Source organism: Peromyscus leucopus, chromosome 23, assembly GCF_004664715.2.
Source record: "Peromyscus leucopus breed LL Stock chromosome 23, UCI_PerLeu_2.1, whole genome shotgun sequence".
Lineage (NCBI taxonomy): Eukaryota > Metazoa > Chordata > Mammalia > Rodentia > Cricetidae > Peromyscus > Peromyscus leucopus.
Genome location: NC_051082.1, coordinates 7819047 through 7842574, shown reverse-complemented (window position 1 = coordinate 7842574; position 23528 = coordinate 7819047). Strand labels below are relative to the sequence as shown.

General features: G+C 46.2%; 1 long non-coding RNA gene across 1 annotated transcript; it reads left to right on the top strand.

Moving 5' to 3' along the window:
* The first annotated feature begins 101 nt into the window (after positions 1 to 101).
* On the top strand, positions 102 to 12681 carry LOC119086571. The gene is made up of 2 exons (XR_005089878.1): positions 102 to 222; positions 12109 to 12681. It is a non-coding gene; the product is annotated as an uncharacterized LOC119086571 (long non-coding RNA).
* Positions 12682 to 23528: the final 10847 nt, after the last annotated feature.

Sequence of the window (23528 nt, the reverse complement as noted above, 5' to 3'; positions counted from 1 at the left end):
AGGTGGAACCAGGCGGGAAGTAGCTCATCATTCATAGGGCTAGAGGAACAATGGGGATGGCTGGGGTTCTAGAATCTGAATGCTTGGAAGAGGGGCTGGCAACGATCCTGAGGAGGCGACCCTGACCAGCTGGTGCTGGTAATGGATAGGCTCCCATGGTGGTGTTTCTAACGTTATTATTTCTGGAACCATTGAGCGGCAAGGGGGACAAGATTCAGTGAGGTGAGCTGTACCTCTGAAAATTCACCTCCTACATCCATAATGAAGCTTTCTAAAATAATTTCCATTCTGGGCAGGGGGGAGAGGGTGCACAGTGCAGGGGGAGTTGTATATGGACTTCAGCACATTTGGAGGTCAGAAGTCAATCTTTGGGTCCTTCATGGTTCTCCATCTTGTTTTGAGACAAGGACACATTGCTGCCATGTGCCAGGTCCTGTGAATGTCTATGGATTCTCCCATCTGCACCTCCCATCTGATCAGAGGGTGCTGGGATTCCAGGCACATGTGCTATTGTGTCAGGCTTTTATATGGGTTCTGGACATCTTCACTTGCTTCTTCATGTTTAAGTTTCTTTTCCTGACAAAAACAACTTAGAACTGGTTTATTCTGGATCAGTGTTAGAGATTCAGGCCCTTATAGTGAAATCAAGACAGCAGGAGCCCAAGGTGCTGATCACATAACATCCATAGTTAAGAAGCAGCAAGCATACTCTGTGCTCAGTCCAGGATCCCAACCCAGGGAATGCTACCACCCACAGTGGGTGGGTCTTCCCACCTCTGTGAACACAGTCCAGATAATCCCCCACATGCTCAGAGTTAGCTTAACCTTGATATCACCTCACTGGTGTGTCCAGACCCTTGTCTCATGGACGATTTAGAGCCTGTCAAGGTGGCAACATGAACTACCACATCATGCTTGCTTCCTGAGTACTTTACTGATGGAGACATCCCCCAGCCCCACATAACAATCCTGAATCCATAGAGCCTGGGCTGATATTTGGGAACAGGGTATTTGCAGAAGCAACTAGATCTGAGAGATGGCAGACATGCACACCAGAAGGCATGGGAAAAAAGATAGACCAACTGTGCCTATAAGCTAGAGGTGCCAAAGGTTGACAGGAAATGACCTGGAGCTAAGAGAAAGGCAGGGGTGGATACTCTCGAATCCCACAGAAGGAAACTTTCCCTGACACCTTGCTCCTCGATTTTGTTTGGTACGATCGATGACAAATTCCTATGCCTCAGGCCACCTGGCTTGGGGTTCTCAAGTTGCTCCTTAATCACAGTTTTCCTTTCTGCTGTTTCAGTTGTGATCAGCCACGAACCCAACATGCCAGATGTCAACAGCTAATGAGTTCCAACTAACTCTCTCAGTGCCGTGTGTTATGATCAGTCTATTTTACTTTTAATTTTCATTAACCTCCTATTCTGTCTGTCTTGTGTATTAAACTTTATCATAGATGCATAAAGGACAAACCCTTCATGTGTATATAGATTTTAGAATAGCCTGCAGTGTCTAGGCATCCTGGTGGGTCTTGGAACAGATCCTTCATGGATGACGGTGTGTGTCTTTTTGTTATAGAAGGTCTGGGTTGCGAACAGCCTCCCTCAGCTTGAGGTCATCTCTGGTGCCATTTGTCATGTAGACCTACAACAGATGTCCCAAGGATGCTTTCAGTATGGTTACTGTCTATCCTTACCACACAGGTGACAGAGGGTGGGTAGAAGGGGAGCAAGGGTAGCATGGGCACTAACACATGGCTCTCTGGAGGAAGCTTTGGTGGCCCTCCTACCGTGCAAACCCTGGCTGGCTCTTCTCCCTCCTCCATGTCCCTTTGGTCTCTTGAATGGCACGTTATCAAGGTGTCTCATGCACTGTCTACTTTCTCATGAACCCCATGCGGGTAGGCACTCCCTTCTTTTTGCCTTACTCTTTCTCTAGGGCCAAGCACATAGTAGGTGGTCAGAAAACAGTGGTTAAGTTGAATATTTGGTAGGAAAAGTGGAGAAAGGGAGGCTTGTCGGCAGAAAGGCTGGGTTAGCTCAGTTCCAACTGCGGTCTTCACGTTAACATTTAATCTTCATAACAGTTCTGGGTGCAGGTGTTTAATCTCCATTTTGCATATATGAAAAATGATCCAAATGATTTACCCACGAAGGAATGGCAGAACCAGGGCTTGAATCTTCTTTCTACAAAACATCCCTGCTCTCACATCCTTCTTACAATTGTCAGGAATGAACAATTAATGTGTTCCCAGAAGCCGCAGGGTGGGTCTGTGTGTTGCCATCTGCATCCATGCCTGTGTTAGTGATATTACCGTTTTATTCATTTTGTGTATGTAGACCTACAACAGATGTCCCAAGAATGCTTTTTGTATGTGGAAGTGTGCAGTGTATGCATATATGTGTTTCTGTACATGTGAGTGCATGTATATATGTGTGTATGTATGTGTATTTGTATGTGTGTCAGTATGTATGTGGTACATATGTGTGGTATCTGTGTTTCTGTGTCTGAGTATATTTGTATGTGGGAGTGTGTGTGGGGGGGTATATATGTGTATGTGTGCATTTGTGGTATATGTATGTGTTTGTATATAAGTATGTGTGTGGTGTGTATGTGTTTGTGTATGTGTGAATGTGTGTGTGTGTGTATGGTATATATGTGTATGTGTGCATTTGTGGTATACGTATGTGTTTGTATGTAAGTGTGTGTGTGTGGTGTGTATGTGTTTGTGTGTGTGTGAATGTGTGTGTGTGGTACATGTGTATGTGTGTGGTGTTTGTATCTCTGTGTGTGTCTGTGTTGGGGGAGTACATGTGGTATATGTGGACATGTGATATCATTCATATTCTGGGCACTGGGGCAGTTGAGAGGTTCGCTCTCTTGAGAGCTCTGGTTGTTGAAATGGAGCTGCTCTGTCTGGGAGTGTGATGAGGGCCAGAGGACGTCAGGTATCCAGCTCCATCACTCTCCACTTTATTCCTTTAAAAATATTAAACTTCATGTAATGCATTTTGATTCTATTTGTTTCTGCCTCAACTCCTCCCAGGTCCACCCCTTTCCCCTCTGACCCAACATTTTGTCCTTTTTTTAATGCCCAGCAAATCTAATTTATGTTCTTGGACATGTGGCCTTCCCCGGAGTGTGGTCAACTCACTACACACAGAGAGAAGCGCCTTCCTCTCCCAGCAGCTAGGGCAGGACTTTCCATGGTGGGATTTGGTCTGGCCTGAGCTTGCACAAGTTTTTCCCATGGTGTCCCTGGAGCTGTGAGTTCCTGCGCAGCTGCCCGGCTGTGACGGTTTCTTCATAGTCACCCACCGTCTCTGGCTCGTATGCTCTTTCCACCCAGTCTTCCTTAGTGATCTCTGGGCCTGGGGAGAAGGAATGTGATCTGTGCTCACTTAGGGTTGAGCACTCTACTCGGAAGTCTCCTGTTCTCTGCACTTTGACTCGCCGTGATCTGTGTTAATCACTATCTGGAGCAAAGAGAAGGTTCTGTGGTGAGAATAGAGAGATACATTCATCTTTGGGTGTGATGAGCTGTTAGGAGTCAGTTGAATACTACGTCCACCTTAATCCTTTGGAGACAGGGTGTGAACCTGGAACCTGGACAGCTGCCAATACACATCAGGGATCTTGTCTTCTCCCACCCGAGTACTAAGGTTGCAGGGCCATGCTCAGCCATACCCAGATTCTTACATGTGTGGCGGGGATTCGAACTTAGGTCCTTGCGCTTCTACAGCAAATTCTCTTACCCACTGAACAATCTCTCTAGACTGACATCCAATCATCACTTCACAGAATAAGCAGTGTTGACGGAGAGTCTGCAACCAAACTGAATATTCTAGTTAGCGCCAATTCTACTGCACAGCCAGACAGCTGAAGTCTACCAACATCCCTCCATGAAGAGTGATTAATAGGTTGTTGATACATCTAATGGTTTGTTTAATTGATGGCTTCTGCCATTATTAGGGGAGAGTTTAAAGGGGCTTTTTATGATTGTAAGGCCCACATCAATTAGTCTTGGAAACAAGAGTGTAAATACAAATGCCGTTTGTTCTGTTGCCAATCAAAACCAGCGCCTATACTTGTAGCCAAAGCTTTAAGGATTTCTTCTGTAAATATTTGAGCGTGTATTATGAGTCTGGCACTGTTCTTGTGGTGGTGTGGGACGTGAACATGTCCAAGATGCACCCTGTCCTCAGGGGTCTCGCAGTGTAGTTAAAGAAGTGAGTCATACACACGCATGTTAATTAACACAAGGCCATTGAGGGTAAAGTACTAATTAGCAAGTAAGATACTAGGGGAGTTGTGCTGTGGCTAGTTACAGTAACAGTGGAGAGGAGCTTTGATATCAGCACTGAGCGCTTGGTGCTCATTCTGTTTTGGAGATGAGGAAACCAAGGGCTTAGAGATGCTGAAGGACTGGCACAAGGTCACAAAACTAACAGGTGAGACGTGATGATTAACACCGACTGTCGGCTCGACAGGGTCCAGAACCACCTAGCAGACAAGCTTCTGGGCTCCTCTTAAGGGACTTCCTAGTTTACATTAATTGAGGTGGGAAGGCCCACCCCAAATGCGGGTGGCACCAATTGGAGTCCTGGACTGAATAAAAGAGAGTAAGAGAGCTGGACACCAGACTCCACCATGCTCTGCCTCTTGTCTGTGGATGTGACAGCTACCTCATGTTCCTGCCGTCATGACTTCCCTGCCCTGATGGGCTGTACCCTTGAACAATGAGCCTTGCTGTGGATATCGCTCTATATAAATAAAATGCTGATTGGCCAGTAGCCAGGCAGGAAGTATAGACAGGACAAGCAGAGAAGAGAATTCTGGGAACAGGAAGGCTGAGTCAGGAGACGCCACCAGCCACCGCCATGAGTACCAACATGTAAGATACTGGTAAGCCATGAGCCGTGTGGCAAGGTATAGATTTATAGAAATGGGTTAATTTAAGATATAAGAATTAGATAACAAGAAGCCTGCCACGGCCATACAGTTTGTAAGCAATGTAAGTCTCTGTGTGTTTACTTGGTTGGGTCTGAGCGGCTGCAGGACTGGCGGGTGAGAGAAATTTGTCCTGACCTTGGGCCAGGCAGGACTGAAGAAAACTCCAGCTACAGAGCCTAGATGAACCCTCTAGTTCTTGAGCTGGTTTTGTCTGAGGATTTTTTACTATTGTTACAGGAAAAGGAGCTGAGACAGGAAATGACCCCAAGTTATATTGTAGGAGGATGAACGCTTAAGCCCGGTATAGAGCCTGTTCTGTGTGTGGCTGTGGATATCAGTGGCTGTGTTGGAAAACCTGGGAGACTTGTGATAAATTTTCTTACCTTAATGACATTTAAACTGGGTTTTGAAGCACAAACAAAGAGGTCGATAGTTAGAGAAAGGGAGACAAGATTTCAGCAGAAGGAACAGCCCATGGAAAGTACCCATGTTTGTGCCTTAATTTCCCCTCCTCTTTAGTTACCACACTTACCCTGTCTTTTTCTTCTTTCCAAGTCAACATCTATTTCTTGTGCCCCATCTTCCTGAGAAGGGATGGACATGGATTCTTTATCCTACCACCATGAGGCTTAGCTTTTTGGGCGCAAGAAGCCTCTGTAGTTCTAAACTAGATTTGTATTTCATCCATGATATTCAGTACTTTACAGAGAAGGTTGTAAGGTCCCTGTGTTCCCTCCATACATACTCTGTTAAGAATGCTAGAAACACATGGAGGGAGCTGTCTTAGGAGGTCTAAAGTGCTTATGGCCATTAAAAAAAAAAAGAAATTCTGAAAGAAAACCAAAGCAGATGGGAACAAATTGAATTTTCTGCCCTAGGAGGTCCTGAGCTGTGAAACTCACATAATTGACCCTGCTGGCCTGAGGTGGTGAGGGGGTACAAGAAATGGGAAGGCTGGGGAGGGAAGAGGAGCTGAGGAATGTGTGCAAGGGAGGGAAGGATCATTGTGCAGGAAGAGGGGTACACCCTCTGGGTGTCTCCATCTCCATCAGAGAATGGAGAAACTTGATAAGGACACCCCATGCCACCGCCACTCAGAGCCTCTGTGGAGTGGGAACAGTGGCATGGAGCCTATAAGGTAATATGAAAAGAGGCCTATGAAGAGCTTTTTGGTACATAGCAGGTCATAAACCCCCAAATAAAATATATTACTGATAACATTGGGCTTCAGGGTAAGATGCCAGCCTGTGTTTCAGACTGGGTTCCATAGAACAAAAATGTAACAGGCACTAGAATTCTTGGGAACTTGATATACTGAGGCAAGAACAGAGGTGTGGGGATGGGAAAGGACATGAAGAGGGAGTGGATGGAGTCTGTGTTGCTCATCTAAGACCATAGCCTGACCCCCCTGGGAGCCCTGGAGTAAGGATGATGCAACGGCATTCTATATTGAAGTCAGACACACCTTTCCAGCTCATTAGTTGTTGAATGTAGGATGTATTGGTAGAGAGGTGAGTTGGTGGTCCCGTTTGACTAAGGGCCTTCTCTAGGCCATATGTCAGAGTAGCTGACATTCACAAGATCTAGTGTATGGACATTTGGGCTAATGAAGTGGATCAAGATCGACTATATCAACCTGGTCCGTTGCCATGGTGAGGGATGCTGAATGGGGGTACAACAGAGTAAAGATGGTACTTCCAACACAAAACCACAAGGTTGAATGTTGAACACCAAATTCACAGAAGAATCACTCCAGTGTCAGTGAGGAGACTTCCGAGTTCCTTTGGGATCTTGATCTTTTATGAATCCTGCTCTTCCATCAGAACCTACACTATTACACTTCTATTCCAAGACAGAAAATTTATCCTAATCCATAAATTATTCTCATATTCCTTTGTGCCTTGTATACAGTTGGTGCTCACAACTGCTTTCTCAGAGGAAGTACTTTCAGCAGTGAATGTATAGACTTCTTCCCCTGACATTTCTGGCCCTCTTGATTCCCTTACGAACAGTCACTGTTTCAAAGATGATCACTGGGCTAAGCATGCTTCTGAATTCAGGAATGCTGCTGAATGAGTAAAGCCCCACAATGCCTTTGACAAGTAGTCAGTTATTCTTAGGACAAGACTCCACGTTCACCTTGCAATACATCTATAGCCCTCTAGGAGGCAGTGGCTCTCAGATTGGAATCCGCTGCTCTGGTTAATATAGGTCTTTGCTGTTCCTGAGTCCGACTGATTTTTGAGGTTCTGTCCCCACCCTGAACTTTTGTTCTGGCTACATCTTCCACCTGAAATGACCTCTCAAATTTACCTTGATCTCTATGTGTACAAAGCGCATCCGTCTTTCTTTAAAGCCTCAACCCAAATGCCAACACCACTGAAGTCTTTTTCTGATTCCATTCAAGTAGGAAGAGGATGTATGCCCCTTACTGTGCTGGTATAGAGCTCTTTCTGCTTGGCACTCATTTATAGCACTGGCTGCCTGATTTGGACAGTTTGTGAACCAGTGACATTCACGAAGAAAAGATAAAAGGGGAGTTTCAGTAGAGAACTATTCTAATAAAGAACAGTAGTTGGCCAACTTCTGAGTTTGCCAACATGTCTTTGAAAGGAACAGGTCTTGTCAATGCCATCATTTCATCAAAGAGGCCTATTTAAGCACACGAGAGGAAGAATTGTATCATGTCACAGCACAAGAGTCATTTTAGTAATCAAATAAGTTTAGTTGTATGAAAATTTTCTCCTGTTTATGAGTCCTTGTGAAGAATCTCTCACAGATCAGCCCTGGCCCAGAGAGGCTCCCTGGCATCTTCATCTTCTCTCCTTGTTCATATCTCTTTCCCTTCATCATGGCTAGCCTGTCTCTCATGCATCTGAATTAATATGGTCTCCCTGATGAAGCCAGGCTTCTGGGAAGCAATGTCAAACTATTTGATGAAGCACCATAAAATGCAGAGATGTTGTTCTTTTTTCAGAATAGTCTGGTTCCTTATCCCCTAAGTAGGTCTATAAACCCTGTGAAGTAGCTGTACCGGGAACAAGGCATTAGGCTTGCAATACCTGTACAGCCCTCTAGGAGGCGGTGGCTTTCAGGTTGAACTCCAGTGCTCTGGCTTTGTTCTTCCTGATTGTGACTGATTTGGAGATTCTGTTCCCACTCTTGTACCCTCAGTATCTTTAGCCTTTTGCAGAAGGAAGCGGCATTGAGGAGTCACTTTGATTTCTGCCTGCTAACTAGCACGGAAGGAAATATTTGGTCCTACAGGAAGGCACTTTCCATCGTCCATATGAGACCAGAGCACACTCCATTAGCAGCATCATGGTAGATGTTTGATAAATCCTGAAGAGATCTCCAAAGAGCTGTCTCACAGTTCATGATGTTGGCTCTCTTTGTTAGTTCTGAAGACACTCTTGGTTGATCTTGAGCCTGCTCATGCCTGGTGTTATATTCCTGACATCCCCTGTCCCTTGAAGCAACAGCAAGAGAGAGTGGAGACCAAAGACAGCCTGGCGCAAGGTACATCTCGGTCACTGAGTACCGGGATGTCTTGTGACTCCCCTGAGCTCCCTTTGATCACTGCCCCTCTAGGAGCCCTGGGAGAGCTGTACCAAAAGAAACATTTTCCTGGGTCAAGACATTTAACCACAGACCCCCCCAGAACAACACAGACTGAACCGTCCTGTGTGGGCTGAATGGCTGGTACTCAGATAGTCGGTCTGTGGGTACCAAACTCTTCTTTGATCATCTGCTGTGTAAATCACTGACGATGTTGAGTTAATCACACACTGGAAACCGTTCCTCTCTCTGAGTTAATGAGCCCGACACTCTGAGCGGAATCTGTTTACTCACTCTACTTTCAAATCTTGGGCAGTTTGAACAATGAATTGTACCCAATAATTTCTCTTTGTTTTTAGGCAATAGGGAAAAATTTTCTTTTCTCCGCAAAACACATAGACTCATTGGACAGAACTATTTTGTTGTCTTCTTTTTATTTTATGTTGAGTGTGTGTGTGTGTGTACGCGGGGGTGGTGTGGACTGTGTGTGTGCTTGTGTGTGAAACAGACACACACCTGCTACTGCACATCTGTGGAGGTCGGAGGGAAACCTCTGGTGTTGGCCTTCACTTTCTTTTGTTGGAGGCAGTCTCTTGTCTGCACTGTGAATACCTGGGGGTTGCTGTGGGCGAGGACAACAGCCTGGAGGGCTTGCCAGAGGGACAGCACCAGGGTAGCTGGCCCACCAGCCTCCAGCCAAGCTCCAATGCCTGCCTCCTACATCCCTCTAGGGATATGATGAGATTGGTTGGCTACACCTAGCTTTTAGGCGAATCCTAGGGATCTGAACCCACATTCTGAGGCTCACGTGGCATGCACCTGACCCCACTGAACTATCTCCTCAGTCCCCGAAATCCTTTTTTCTCATTTAAAAAAGAAATTCTTTATAAGAATTAGAAGGGACATGTGTGAATGTGTGTGTGCTCGCATGTGTGTGTGTGTGTATGAGTATGTGTGTGCACACGTGTGAGAGAGGGAGAAAGGAGGGGGTGGAGAGGGAAAAAGGGAGATTTTTGTCCTTGGTTTTTCTGAGTCACTGCCTAGTAAGTTCAACCGCAAACCAAGAGCTTCACTGGTGAGATTTTTTTTTTTTTTTTTGTCTCATCCATAACAACCACAGAGGCAACATTTCTCCCATTTGTGTGTGTGTGTGTGTGTGTGTGTGTGTGTGTGTGTGTGTGAATGTGGAGACTGAGAAAGCATCATTCCCCCCTTTGCCAAAGCTGTGCATCCTCTCAACGGCCTGAGGACTGGAGGTGGGTGCGCTCTAAGGCCCTGAGCCCTGGCTCTGTGATCCCTGACTGGCTCTCTGGTGGGAACCTCACTTCCCTTCAAGTCCCAGTGCCAATGGTTCTTCCCTGCTCTCCCTAGGGCAGCTCAGCTCACAGGCAGAGGATCAATGTGTCCGTCACAGCTGCCACTTAACACTGAACAAGCTCTCGTCACTTCCCTGAGCCTTGGTATCCCCATCTTTCCCCCAGGGAACAATCATGGTGTCTTTGCGTATGTTCTTAGGAGGATGGAATGTGGTGATATAAGGAGAGGTCATACAGTCCTCTCTAGTGGCAACTCTATTGCTATTCTTTATGAAGCACGTCCTATGTGCCAGGTCAGCCCTCACTGACCCCAGAGCTCATCGTTCGGCTAGCCTGGCTGACTGCCTTGCTCTGAGCATTCTCTGTCTATGCCTCTACAGGTTGGAATTACAGGTAGTGTGGGCACCATGGGCCCTGGCCCCCGACTGGGAGTGGCTGCGGCCTTGCTTGCTGACCTCGATCAGATGTCCTCCCTATTCAGATTCCACCCTTCTGAATGCTTAAGGGAAGTTCCTTGTTTGTGTATCCTGCATTTTGGGCGTTAACAACTTAGATGCAAGAATGTAGAACATTGGGTCTGGAATGTAGACCATTGGTAGCGAACTTCTGCCCTCCGGGGGTTCCTCCATTTGTACTGTAAGCCTGTATGTATTTAAGGTTTCTTCCCTCTTTCAATAAACGGCATTCACCATCCAATCGTATGGATGACCCGCTGTCTCTTGTCTCTATTTTTTAATCCGCAGCCCTTCGCTCGGACATGGTGAACGGGTATTGGTAATGCTGGCGCTACCGCTACAAGGTAGCCACCATACGTGGGTCCTGGGGACCTGAACTTTGATCCTTAGGCTTATATAGCAAGCGCTTTATCTCCTAAGCCCTCTCTACAGTCCCATCTGGACTTTTTCTATGCAAATGATTAACAGTGCCTTCATTAGAATTTATAAGAGATGCTAAGAGATGATATATATATTGAGACAAGGTTTCTCTGTGTAGCTTTGGTGCCTTTCCTGGAACTCACTCTGTAGCCTGGGCTGGCCTCAAACTCACAGAGACCCACCTGCCTCTGCCTCCCTAGTGCTGGAATTAAAGGTAGGCGCCACCACTGACTGGCTGCCTTAAATACATTTTATGGACTGTTTTGGGTGTTAAAATGTGGAGTTGAAGAATATAAGCCATTAAAATGGCCACATAAAGTGAAAGGCGAGCTATTCTACAAAGCTCATAAGAAGAATCAAGGTTATGGATCAGCAGGAGAGGAAGAAAAAGGAGCCTGAGGGAGAAGGGAGGCGGTGGGGGAGATCCTTGATGTGAGAAAAGGGTAAAGCTGTCCAAGTCCAGGATACTTCACTTCTAACTTCAAGTACATTACTTTACTGCAGGGTACAGATTGTAGACTCAGGCTGACAAAGTCTGTTTCACAGAGTGAGACTCCTGTTGGTGGTGTTTTGGGGAGTGGATGTTGAGGGGTAGGGTTCTGAATAAGAAGACACAATTTGGGAAAGAGAAGAGCATGTTGGGATGCTGATCTGATAGCCCACAATCTGAACCATCTAATACAACAAATACCCAAAATTGAAGAAACAGAAGCCCCCTTCTTAGTCCCAGGGGTTCCCAAAGTAATAGGAAGGAGCCTGGGTCTCCCATTAATTATAAGATCCAAGTCTGCAGTAATTTCCTTTTGAATTTCAAAGAACAGGGTAGCACTAAAAGATGTGTGTGAAATATAGGATGCTCTGCTTCCCTGTTTAGGCTCCTGGGTTTACAGATGGGGAAACTGAGGCCATGTAGGCAGAAGGAGGCTAATGGATGTCTCATTTGATGGCTGCCCAATGAGCCTTCTTCCCTGAGCCTGTGGTAGGAGACATTAGGCAGGGTTAATGAGCCAGCTCCTCTATCTACTGGCAGCCTGGGTCTGCAGCACTCAGCTCATATTTGGGCAAAATATCACAGACTCCCAGAAGCACTTTCACTTTTAAAGGGAAATTGTCAGGATGTAAGTGAAGGCTATCTTGCCAGAGGCATGAGTGTGTTTGTTGGAGATGTTTGAGTGGACTGTGGGAAGGACGGATAGCCTGTGACCGGAAAGAGGGGAGGAAGGGGTTGCATTTGGCTCCATCTCCTGCTTTTAGCTCTTGCTGAGGTAGTCATTCCAGAACAGTGTCCCAGGACATTAGGTCTTGCACGTAAACTGTAGGGAGGGGGTCCCTTAGCAATGGTAACTCAAGACTCCAGTGGGCTAGAGGATGAAACATAAGTCCCCCCACTTGCCTCCCTACAGGGTCCACATTTCCAGGACTCGCCACCCCTTAGGGATGGATCATGAAATGGAGATGTCTTGGCTGAGAAGGAGCAGACTCCATTATACTCATGGATGCCCTAGAAAGGATTCACTAGCCCACTAATACCCAGAACTGGCTGCTGTTGCTGTTTGCAAGAACCCGAACTGTAACACCGACATCGGAGCCCCACCACCCTTTAGCTATGAAGAAGAGGATGCTCTTGTGTTTCATGGGTGCGTAGGACTAAGATAACATCACCCAGAGTACTCGCTGTGGTTGTTTATTTACCTCTAAGTGGGTGTTACCTTTTTTTTCCTATTCAATTCTCATTATAAAAGTAATAGGTTTTTTTCCCTTAGACAGACAAAGATGTACAATCTAGCTAAAGAAGAGAAGAAACTTCAGCCATCATTTTATAATTCAAAAAATGATCTCATTTTCATTTGGGGGCAGATCCCTGTGTTTCTTTCCATAAGCATCACGGCTTTTTAATGGAAATGGACCAAGAACGTATAGACTTCCGTGATGTAAATGGATCATTATTTCCTTAACAAGACTTATGATGGCAAGCATTTGTTGAAATTATTTGTCGAAAAGCGAGATGCCAAGCTAATGAAGGCTCCACTAATGGACAGAGCACGGTTCTTATAATCCAGATTAATATGCAACTGAACCGATCAGGGGCAGACAATTCATCCATTTATTTAACAACCAGATTGAGTTATCTACTTCACTTCAGACAGAGCTTACCGCACAGGGGATGCAGTGGCTTAGAGGCCGCCTGAAGCGTACACACGCTGGGTGGAGACAGGACGTAAATAAATAAACATGGGAGTGGATACATTGCTGCGGTTAAATGTAAAGAGGGCTCTGATAGTGTAAAGAAGAATAAGATGACGTCTGCAGACACTGAGAGCTAGGGCGGGGCACTATTGTCTTCAGTTTCACGATGTTTTGTTTCCCAGTGAGTGCAAAAGCAATGGATTCTTTATGACATGTTCCATACATGTTATTGTGCTTTGTTCGTATTTACCGTCCATCAAACTTCCCGGTCCCACGTTCCCTTCTTGGCCTACTCATTCTTCCATATGCATATATCTACATAGAATATAGGATATACACATACATGACATATACATGGTGTATGTATACATCACACATATTCACATATGTATATACACATATGTGTATATACACATATGCCACATATTTATATGTGTGTGTCCTATATATGTCATATATGTATACACACACAGATATATATACACATATGCATCACTTGAATGTATGGCCCACATAGATTCCCCTCACAGCTCTCTCTCCATTCACCTCTCTCTATTCTCCTTCCCCCACGAACCCTCACATCCATCTATAGCTATGGATATAAACCTAGATTCCCATTATGAGAGAAAACATACATTTCGTGTGATGCTGCTATAAATGTTCTTGAGGCACTGGAACCAGAGCAAGGCTCTGAAGTCGGAAGCGATGTCCTATGTGACTATCGAGTCCAAAATGGACCCATGTCAAATCAGATGGGGCAGGCAGACGGGGCGGTGGTTGCTAACGGGGACATCCATACCTGGTTTTATTGTGACCAGCGAGGACATAGGCACAGGTGCTTCACAGGAGGCCCGGAGTTAGATTCTGTAGCATCTTGAAGGTACAGTGGGATGCTGGGATGGTGGATGATGGTAACTTCTGAGAAGGTTGCCCACAGAAGGTAGGGTATGTATTTTCAAAGGTTCTTTTCTACCTCAGTGGGGAGACCCCTCGGGAAGAGGCAAGAAGAAGAGCCAGAAGTTGGGATGGAGGGGGGGCAGTAGAATCATGTGGGGGAGAGAGATAATCAGAGTACAGATGAGGAGCTGGTAATGGGGGAGCAGGGCGGGCAGGGATCAGAGTTGAGGGGAGAACTTAAGGGCTGAGCCTTTTGGATGCTGAAAGATGGGCTCTGGGGTGAGGAAGGGACTTAGTTAAAGATGGCTGAACAGCCAGGTGGTCCCACAGTGGAGAGGGGGAGAACAGTGGGAGAAGAGTTGGGGGAATTAGATGTTTGATTTTAAGTTTAAGATCTTGGTTGGAATTTGCTTTGGGTTTTATTGATGTGAAGAGAAACCATGACTGTGTCAAATCTTATAAGGGGAGATATTTAAGTGGGGCTGGCTTACTGTTTCAGAGCTTTAGTCCATTATCGTCATGGAGGCAGACATGTTGCTGGAGAAGGAACCTGAGGGTCATACATCTGCATTGGAAGGCAGCAGGAAGAGAACCTCTGAAACCTCAAGCTCTCCCTCAGTGACACACACTTCCTCCAAGTGTGTCGCATAAGGCCCCACCTACTCCAACAAGGCCACACATCCAAATCCTTTTAAATAGTGTCACTCCCTATGAGCATATGGGGGCCATTTTCATTCAAATGACTACAGAGTCCAAAGTGGATATCTTAATCCTACAGTGAGATATACACATGCTGAGGCCAGAGGATGGATTGAAAATGAAGATGTTTTACAATCTTTAGCATGTAGATGCTCATGAGAGCCATGGGACTACATGGGAAAATGACTACATGAAAGAGAGAGAGAGAGAGAGAGAGAGAGAGAGAGAGAGAGAGAGAGAGGAGAGAGACAGAGGCAGAGAGACAGAGACAGAGAGAGACACACAGAGAGACAGAGAGACAGAGAAAGATACACACATGCACACACACAGAGACACACAGACACACAGACACACACACACACACACAGAGAGCGAGAGAGAGAGAGAGAGAGAGAGAGAGAGAGAGAGAGAGAGAGAGAGAGAGAGAGAGAGAGAACTTGAGCTCCAATGGGGCTGGGGACTGTGGCAGCATCTTTTTAACATTTGTTTGAGAGGAAAATTGGCTGGACCAACATTCTTCTGTGAAGTGTGTGTGTGTGTGGACCAACATTCTTCTGTGAAGTGTGTATGTGTGTGTACGTGTGTACATGTGTACATGTGTACATATGTGTATGTGGAGGCCAGAGGTGTATGTCAATTTCTTCTCCAGTCACTGCCCACCTTGTTTTTTGAGACAGGCTCTTTCACTGAACCCGGAGCTTATCAATCTGTCTAGACTGGCTCACCGGCAAGCCACAGGGATCTTCCTGTCTCTGTCACCCCAGCGTTGGGATGACAGGTATCTTGGTGCTTGTGTGGTAATAGCTTTACTCACTGAGCCCTGCACTTCCACCCCCCACCCCTCAGGTCAGACATGTATTCTTGATGGTGAGAGTCTTGGTAAGAGGGTGCCTGCAGATTCCATCTAGAGAGGGGTGGAGGTGAGCTCAGAGTCTTGAAAAGAATGCCCTACAGCTCTGGGAGACAAGATGGGGATGGATGCAGGAGGCAGAGGAAAAGAGGTCAGACCAGAAAGAAGAGAGCCTGGGTGGCTGATGCCCAAGCTGATATTCAAAACAAGCCCAGGGTGGTTGTTCTCTGTGAGCAGGTGATAACTTCCGGTTGATTTCCCGAGGCCAGGAGCTTCTGCTGCTTTTCAGCAGTCAGCCTCCCCATCTTCCCAGACGCTGCTGACTCAGTGCCTGAACTGGCAGGGGGTTTTCGCCACACACCCTGAGTAATTTGAATCGCACGTGACACTGCCCACTGCTGAGAGCGCACCCATTATTTCGGAACCGTGAAATTTAAAAGAAAGCTTTTGAGGCAGGCACTTAGTGCAAGGGTCTGGGTAAATGCCCAAATCTAAGAGCTCCTAGGTGGATCTTCTCGCCCTCCTCCCCTCCTCTTCCCCGGCCTGTGTGCGTGCATCCAGCCACCATCATAGCTCCACTCATTTAGAGCCACTAACTAGGAAGATGCTCTTGCCCTGGGGTAGGAGCTGGACTTGGTGTCACGAACATAAAAATTTAAGATGGGAAGTAAGGGAAAGAATTTCTCAGGTCTGTTGTAGCTAGGTGGTGACAGTTTGGTCGGAAATTCTCCAAAACCAGTCAGAGCATGAGTCTGTTACATTGTAATTATTTGAGGACATTTTAAAAATAAATATCCTTAGCCCACTTCAGAGCTGAACTCTTGCAAGGAGTGTATTTTGCAAAGGTCCTCAGGTAATTCTGATGTTCAGGCCAATTTGGGAATTCAGCTGTAATATTCAAGGGGATGTAAGGCCCCTGGTGCAAAATGGTGTCACTTTTCACAATTGCATCTTAGGGTTTTGTTAAAAATGAGGTCGCCTGGGAGAATCCTCCCCGCACAGGGGTACTCCCTGGTGGGTCTTCTGACATTATCTGTCAAGTCAAAGGCATCCTCAGCTCCACATCCACTGCAGTATCACTTCCAGGTAGGAGGTGCAGAGTCCTGGCTTCTCCAGAAGAAGACCCCCCCCCCCCGGGTGATTGACAGTCTCACCAATGTCAGCTGGAGGGAGGGGCATGCTGTTGGTGCAGCTGGCCCCAGGGTAGCCACACCTGCGAGAAGGCTGCCACTCTTCTGAATCACAGCCCTGCCTGGAGTTGTGACCTGGGCTGCTCCATTCGTGGGTGACTTGAGTGTCCATTCCACAGGACAGTCAACCAAGTTGAGGAAGCAGCTGCAGTAGAGAAATGGAGGCTATGAGTGTGCAAGATTGTTCTAGAAATCGACCTCTCCCTCTTTGTTTGGTGGGAGGGCACACCCACCCTTCCTTCCAGTGCAGAGGGATTCTCTGCGGACATCACGGAGGCTGCAGGTCTCAGAACCCTGCTTTCTGTCTCCCCAGAGCGGGAGCTGGTTTGGGGATAGGGAGAGTCCCTGCATCTTGCTCCTTGAATTTGAATGTGCGCAAGACTCTTCTAGACACCCCGGGTTTGTTGTGTGACAGATGTTTCCTGGGGATACTCAATACACACACACACACACACACACTCTCATTCACACACACACACACACTCTCATTCACACACACACACATACACACAGGCACAGACATACAGAGACAGATAGACAGAAAAAACAGACACAGATAGACAGAGAGAGAGGCAGGCAGACACACACAGACATACACGGAGAGAGACAGAGGGAGAGAGAGACAGACACAGACACAGACACAGACACAGACACAGACACACACACACACACACACACACACACACACACACACACACACACACACACTTTCCCCAGGAAGGAAGCCCACAGCAGATACACAAGTAATCGTTGTACCAATGCCCAACTTGATGGACCAGTGAGTTTCTATTGGGGTTTCTAACAGGGGTGTGGGTAAGGGGTCACTCACATGGATGATTTAAAAGCGGCTGCATCATTGGGAAGCCCAGCCCAATCTGGGTGACTCACGAAGCTGCATGCCTGGACCTCTCTGCACATCACACAGACAGCTGTACAGGTCCACAGGATCTCCTCTCTGTGGCTCAGCTGGTCAGAGTCTCTGTCCACAGCCTCTGCCCACTGCTGCCATAAAGCTGCCGAGGGTCCTTCCAGAATCCCGCAAGCTTCCACTTTACCAGACATGTGACATTCGTGTTTACTTCTTGAGTCTCAATTCAGAGGAAATTGCTCTACAGCAAAGTTCAAATTCAGCAGGCTTGGGGTGCGGCCAAGACTGGGCATTTTCAAGCCGCTCCTAGTAATAGCGAAACTGGCACACAGTTTAATCAGAAGATTTGAACTCCACTAACATATTCTTGAAGAGAACAAGAAGTATTTCCTCCCTCCCATGATGAATTAAACCAGACTCTCTGGCGGTAGGGACCCTGCCATGATTCACACTACAGTCAATGCCGAGATGTGCTGACTTAAGAAATCACTCTCCCTGCCTCCCTCCATCCCTGCCTCCTTTTCCTCCCCTTCTCTCTCATTTTTTTTCTTCCTTCATCTTTTTGAGACACTGTCCTGATCCAGCGCTTACAGCTGGACTGATGAAGAGCTCTGTGCCCCAATGTCCCAGGCACAGAAAAGATGCTGGGGAGGGCGAGCTCCTGAAACAGATCGCTCTACTTGGGAAAGCTTCCTGGGGGTGGAGCCTGTCTCCTGCCTGCTACAACTGGACTGCCTACTCTTGTTTCTTTCTTCATTCCTCTCTTTCACAGGAGTTCTGATTTTCCCATCTCTCGTGTGAAAATGGAGATGGCCATCGAGGACACTCCTGTGTGTGGTCCACCTCCATCTCCTCCAGTTATGAAGTCTGATGAACGGAAATGCGGTGAGAATTGGATGGGAAGGCTCCTGTAGCAGTGGGGACTCTGGGTAGTAAGACAGAGAAACTTAATACAGAGAAAACTGTGTGGGTATGTTTCTTTTATCTGTTCATACAACTAAAATCCTGATAATTTCAACTGGATTGATAGGTTGAGTTGACATTCCCTGAAGTCTCATCTCCTTGCTGACATCTCTCTTATATAAGAAGACCATCCACATCCTGGATTTTTTCCAGTAACCCCAGGAAAAGAGGAAGGAAATATTCTTTCTTAATGGCACTTCCTCAAATTTCAGTGAATGGACTCTGGTTTTTAGTGAGTCATAACTGCATACATCAGTCAGTAAGACCAGCATCACAATGTGAACATCCGATTGGCTACTCTGGGACCATCTTAGTCTTAGAACCAGGACTGGGATGGGTCCCACCTGAACCATAAGAGTGAGATGCTGCACAGATGCTGCACAACCTCATGAAACCCTACTGCCCACACCCAAGGCCATCTATCAAGCCTTGTCCAACCCAGCACACCCTTGCTCCAGTGTCTGTTCCTGGGGTGTTGCTATGCAACAAGCCCCTGATAATGTTGCTGCCTGGGATGGGGGAGCTGTGAAGAACAGGAAGAGGGTATGTATGGACTTATACTTCCTTTCTTTGCAAACCCAAGAGTCCACAGTCAATCTTGAAATGGAATTAGTTCACCTGTTGGGCAAGAAGACAGGGGAGGAGGCAGAAGTTCCGAGAGCCCAATTCCTGGTAAATTTTCCCCCTAGAATTCTAGAACAGACCTCTTCATTTCCACAATGACATCTTATCCACAGGCGCCGTGGGGTGGGGAGAAGCCCTGTGATGCTTTTGAAAAGTTGCCAATTCAGATTGTGCCGCTGTCTGCCGATGGCTTCCCGCCACGCTTAGGCTCAACTCTCAACTCACAGTTGGATGATCTCACTCCTGCTCCAGCCCTCCAGACTCTGTGGCATTCTCTGTCTTAATCAAAATGCTCTCACCCACCTGCTGCCTTCTCTGTCTGAGGCCTTCAGTCCTCCCGGGAGTCCTCCTCCTCCCCCCTCATCGGAGTTCTCACTACTGCCTCAGTCTTTTGAATTCATTTTTTTTGTGGTTACAAGGGAAGTCAGGACCTTGTACATGCTAGGCAAGTGTCTTGCCACAGATGTATAGCTGGTTCCTCCCTTTGTGTGAATATTTGTGTGGGGTGCAGGTGTCTGTGTGTGTTTACAGGGTGGCATGTGTGTGGGCACATGGATGTGTGGAGACCAGATGTGGACACTGAGTGTCGATCTCCCCAAGTCCCTCACTTGAACCCAGCACCTGACAATTCATCTAGTCTAGGTAGCAAGCTTGCTCTGGGGATCCCTGATCTTGGCCTCCTGAGTGCTAGGATTACAGGTAGCCCACCCCACTAATCCAGCACGGACACTGTTTCAGGGAATCAGAATGCCAGTCTCTTGCTTGGACATCAAACTCTTTACCTAATAAACCATCAGCCCAGCCTCCTTTACCCCACAGCCATTTTTTTTTTTTTTTTTTGAGAAAGAGTCTCATAAAGTTGACCCACAGGTATTGACCTTACAATCCTCCCGCCTCAGCTTCCTGCTTGGGAGAATGGCAAGGCTGTACCACAGGCTCAGCTCTGCCTCACCCTTCCCTGTTGGTTACTAAACTCTCAGTCATCCCGCTGCCTTCTAGCTGGTGAGAGCCTTGCTGGACATCCATGATAGCTCTGGGGTCACTGGGTCTTCTGCATTTACTGCATGACTGATCCCTTTCCCACGGTCCCTGCTCAACTGTCCACTCTAGGAGGACGAGAATGCTGTCTGTTTTGGTTGCCCAGGGTCATCACTGCTTAGCGTGATGGTGACAAAGAGTGGGGGCGCTATAAATCATTGCCTAGTGGATGAGCCCACCAATACCGTCTCCTGGATCAAGCACTCACAAACCAACTGGGAGATCTTACAAATAGTGCAGGCTTCAGAATCCTCTGCTTTGAGTCTTAAGAGTCAAGACACCCAGGGTCTTGAAGAAGAAACTTCTGGGAAATTTAGAAAAGGGTTGAGTCCTCAAAGAGGATCAGGGGCAGCGATGGGGAACTGATGTTTGAAGGCAGTTTTTAGTGAATCACGGAAGACTGGAGTGAAACATGACAAGATGGTACTATGAATTAAGCAGTGGAAGGTGGGAGATGTTTGTTTCCAGAATGCAATGCAATGATACTGTGAACTCAGAATGGCAACCAGATGGACTCCATTAGCTATCAACCCACTGCGGTGCTACATACCTGCTTCTCTCCTTACTCTTGAGGATAACCGGCTGGTTTCCATATGTCATCAGAGAATGGCTTATTCCTGGAACACTTACTCACAAGCCCATCACATTTTGAGCCAGACACTGAGCTCAGTGTCTAGCAACAGCTGCTGCCACACTGGTGAGAACATCCCCAACACTTTCCCTGGTGTCTGATGTCATAGGTTCAAGGATTTCTGATACCATAAATACCGTAATGTGGTGGTATTGTGTTCCCCAAAATATTGTGTACCCTAATAAATTTATCTGGGGGTCAGAGAACAGACAGCCACTAGATACAAAGGCTAGAAAATGGTTGCACTCACACCTTTAATCCTAGCATTCAAGAGATAGAAAATCCCTCTGGATCTCTGTGAAGTTCAAGGCACAATTGGAAATAGCCAAGCATGGTGACACGCCTTTAAAATCCCAGAAAGCAGCCTTTAATCCCAGGGAGTGGTGGTAGAAAAGCAGGAAGATATATAAGGCGTGAGGGCGAGAAAACTAGAAGCATTTGGCTGGTTAGGAATTTGGCTGGTAAGCATGTGGCTGGTTAAGCATTTAGGTTTTGAGCAGCATAATTCAGCTGAGACCCATTCCGGATGAGGACTCAGAGGCCTCCAGTCTGAGGAGACAAGACCAGCTGAGGATCGGCGAGGTGAGATAGCTGTGGCTAGTTCTGTCTCTCTGATCTACCAGCATGGACCCCAAAAACTGGCCTCGAGTTTGATTTTATTAATAAGAACTTTTAAGATTCCTGCAACATCTGGCGCCCAACGTTCGTGTTACGAATTCATGAAAAAGCTGTTTGCCTGTGGCCTTGTGAGCCCCAGCTCAGGCCCAAGCTACACTCAGCCGGTGGTGGTGGTGGTGGCGCACGCCGGTAGGATTTGCTGAAGGAGAACAGAGGCAGTAGGATCCCGAGTTTGAGCCGGCCTAGGAGGCTTGGGAGAAGCTTTGACCCGGACTGAGCCACAAACAGTGGTGGGACCATGGAAGCAGTGGCTACTGCTCCACGTTGCCAGCTCCTTCTCATAGTGTTGGTGACTGCTGTGATGCTGCTACCTGGGATGAAGGGTTTACTGCTGTTGGTTCAGAGAAGAATTGCCAGGACCATCGTGTTACAAGAAAGCATCGGCAAAGGTCAGTTTGGAAAAGTTTGGCAAGAAAAATGGTGGGGAGAAATTGCTGTGAAGATTTCCTGTACTAGAGAAAAATGTTCATGGTTCCGAGAGAGAGACATTTATCAGACTGTGATTGCTCCAAACCACAGAGGAGGAAAAAAAAAAAAAAAGAGTCTGCATGAAACCATGACCACGCCTAACAGTGACTTTGAAATCTTCAAAAAGATGACAGGATCCTACAAACGATGATTCCACATGGACTATGATAAAGCCATTAAGCTGATTAACACCATAGAAAAATCGACTTTGGACTACAAACTGGTCAGGACAATTTCTAGAGGACTAGCTGAGATGATCCAGCCTGACAGACTACTTGAACAAGGACTTGAAACAAGCCCTGAACTTTCCTTTTATGCAGAGAATGGACAAATGATACAGGACTTGACGATTAACCCAAAAATTTTCTTTTCAAGATTCCCTAAAGATATCTTCACCCCTAGAAAGCAAAAAGAAAAAGAGAATATAGATATGAGATAGATCATCGAATCTACTTTGAGAAAAAAAGATAAAGAAATAATAGGATAAATAGGTAGATCATCGAATCTAACACTGAAGAAAAAGGGGAAGATATAAAAATGACAAAAGGTAGACTAATGAATCTATTATGAAAAGAAAAAAGAGAAAATATGGATATGATAAGATAAAAAGGGAGATTATGGAATCTTCTTTTAAAAAGGAACTACTTGTTTTAAAATAAGATAAGTAATGAAAATTTTTTGGTCTGAGTTTATCAGATGTTACTGGACTGGAACATTGTTAATATATATAATGGAGTTTTTATCTGAATCTGTCAAATGTTAATGGACTAGACATCATTAATGTAATTTTTGTCTGTATATATTGTATTATACTTATTAGATAGTTTTGTTGTATTAGTTAATAAGCTTTCTTTAATTTTAGACAAAAAGAGAGGAGATGTGGTCTTGAGGCTATTGTTTTCACCCCAAACATAAAATATTGCTGTTTACCACCTTAATAAATATTTATCTGCGCGGGTCAAGGAGAACAGGGACAGCCACTAGATAACCACAAGGCATAGAAAAAAATGGTTTGCCTCACACCTTTATTCCCTAGCACTTCAGAGATAGAAATCCCTATGGTCATCTGTCGAGTCAAGGGCCAATTGGGAAATAGCCAAGCATTGGTGAACGCCTTTATCCCAGAAAAGCTCAGCCTTTTATTCCAGGGGAGTGGTGGTAGGGAAAGCAGGGAAGATAGTATAAGGCGTGAGGGCGAGAAACTAGGAAATTCATTTTTGGCATAGTAAGAGGAATTGGTGCTGGATAAGCATTTTCGCTGGCTGGTTAAAGCATTCATGCTTAATTGAAGCAGATAATTCCAGCTTGAGACCCATTCGGGGCGGGCATTTGAGGACTCAGACGGCCTCCCAGTTTTTCTTGAGGTGAGGACAAGACCAGCTTGAGACATCGGCGACGGTTGAGATATGCTGTGGGCTAGTTTCTCGTCTGCTTCTGATCTAACAGCATGCGGACCCAAAAAACTCGGCCTCGAGTTTGATTTTTTAATTGAGAGGAAGATACTGTTTAGATCCGTTGGGCTAAGAAGCACCGTTTAATTCATTGTTGTAGCGTGCATAGTATGGCTTGGAAAAGTCTATTTAAGCTAACCTCAGCTGACTGATGGAGGGTAAGAAAGAGTAGTTTGTTCCATTTCTTGGGCGCATGCTTCTTATTTAACAACCTCTTACTTATTGGCCAGATCGTATAAGTGGCGAGTTATTAACTTAGACCAGGTTCTAGAACCATCA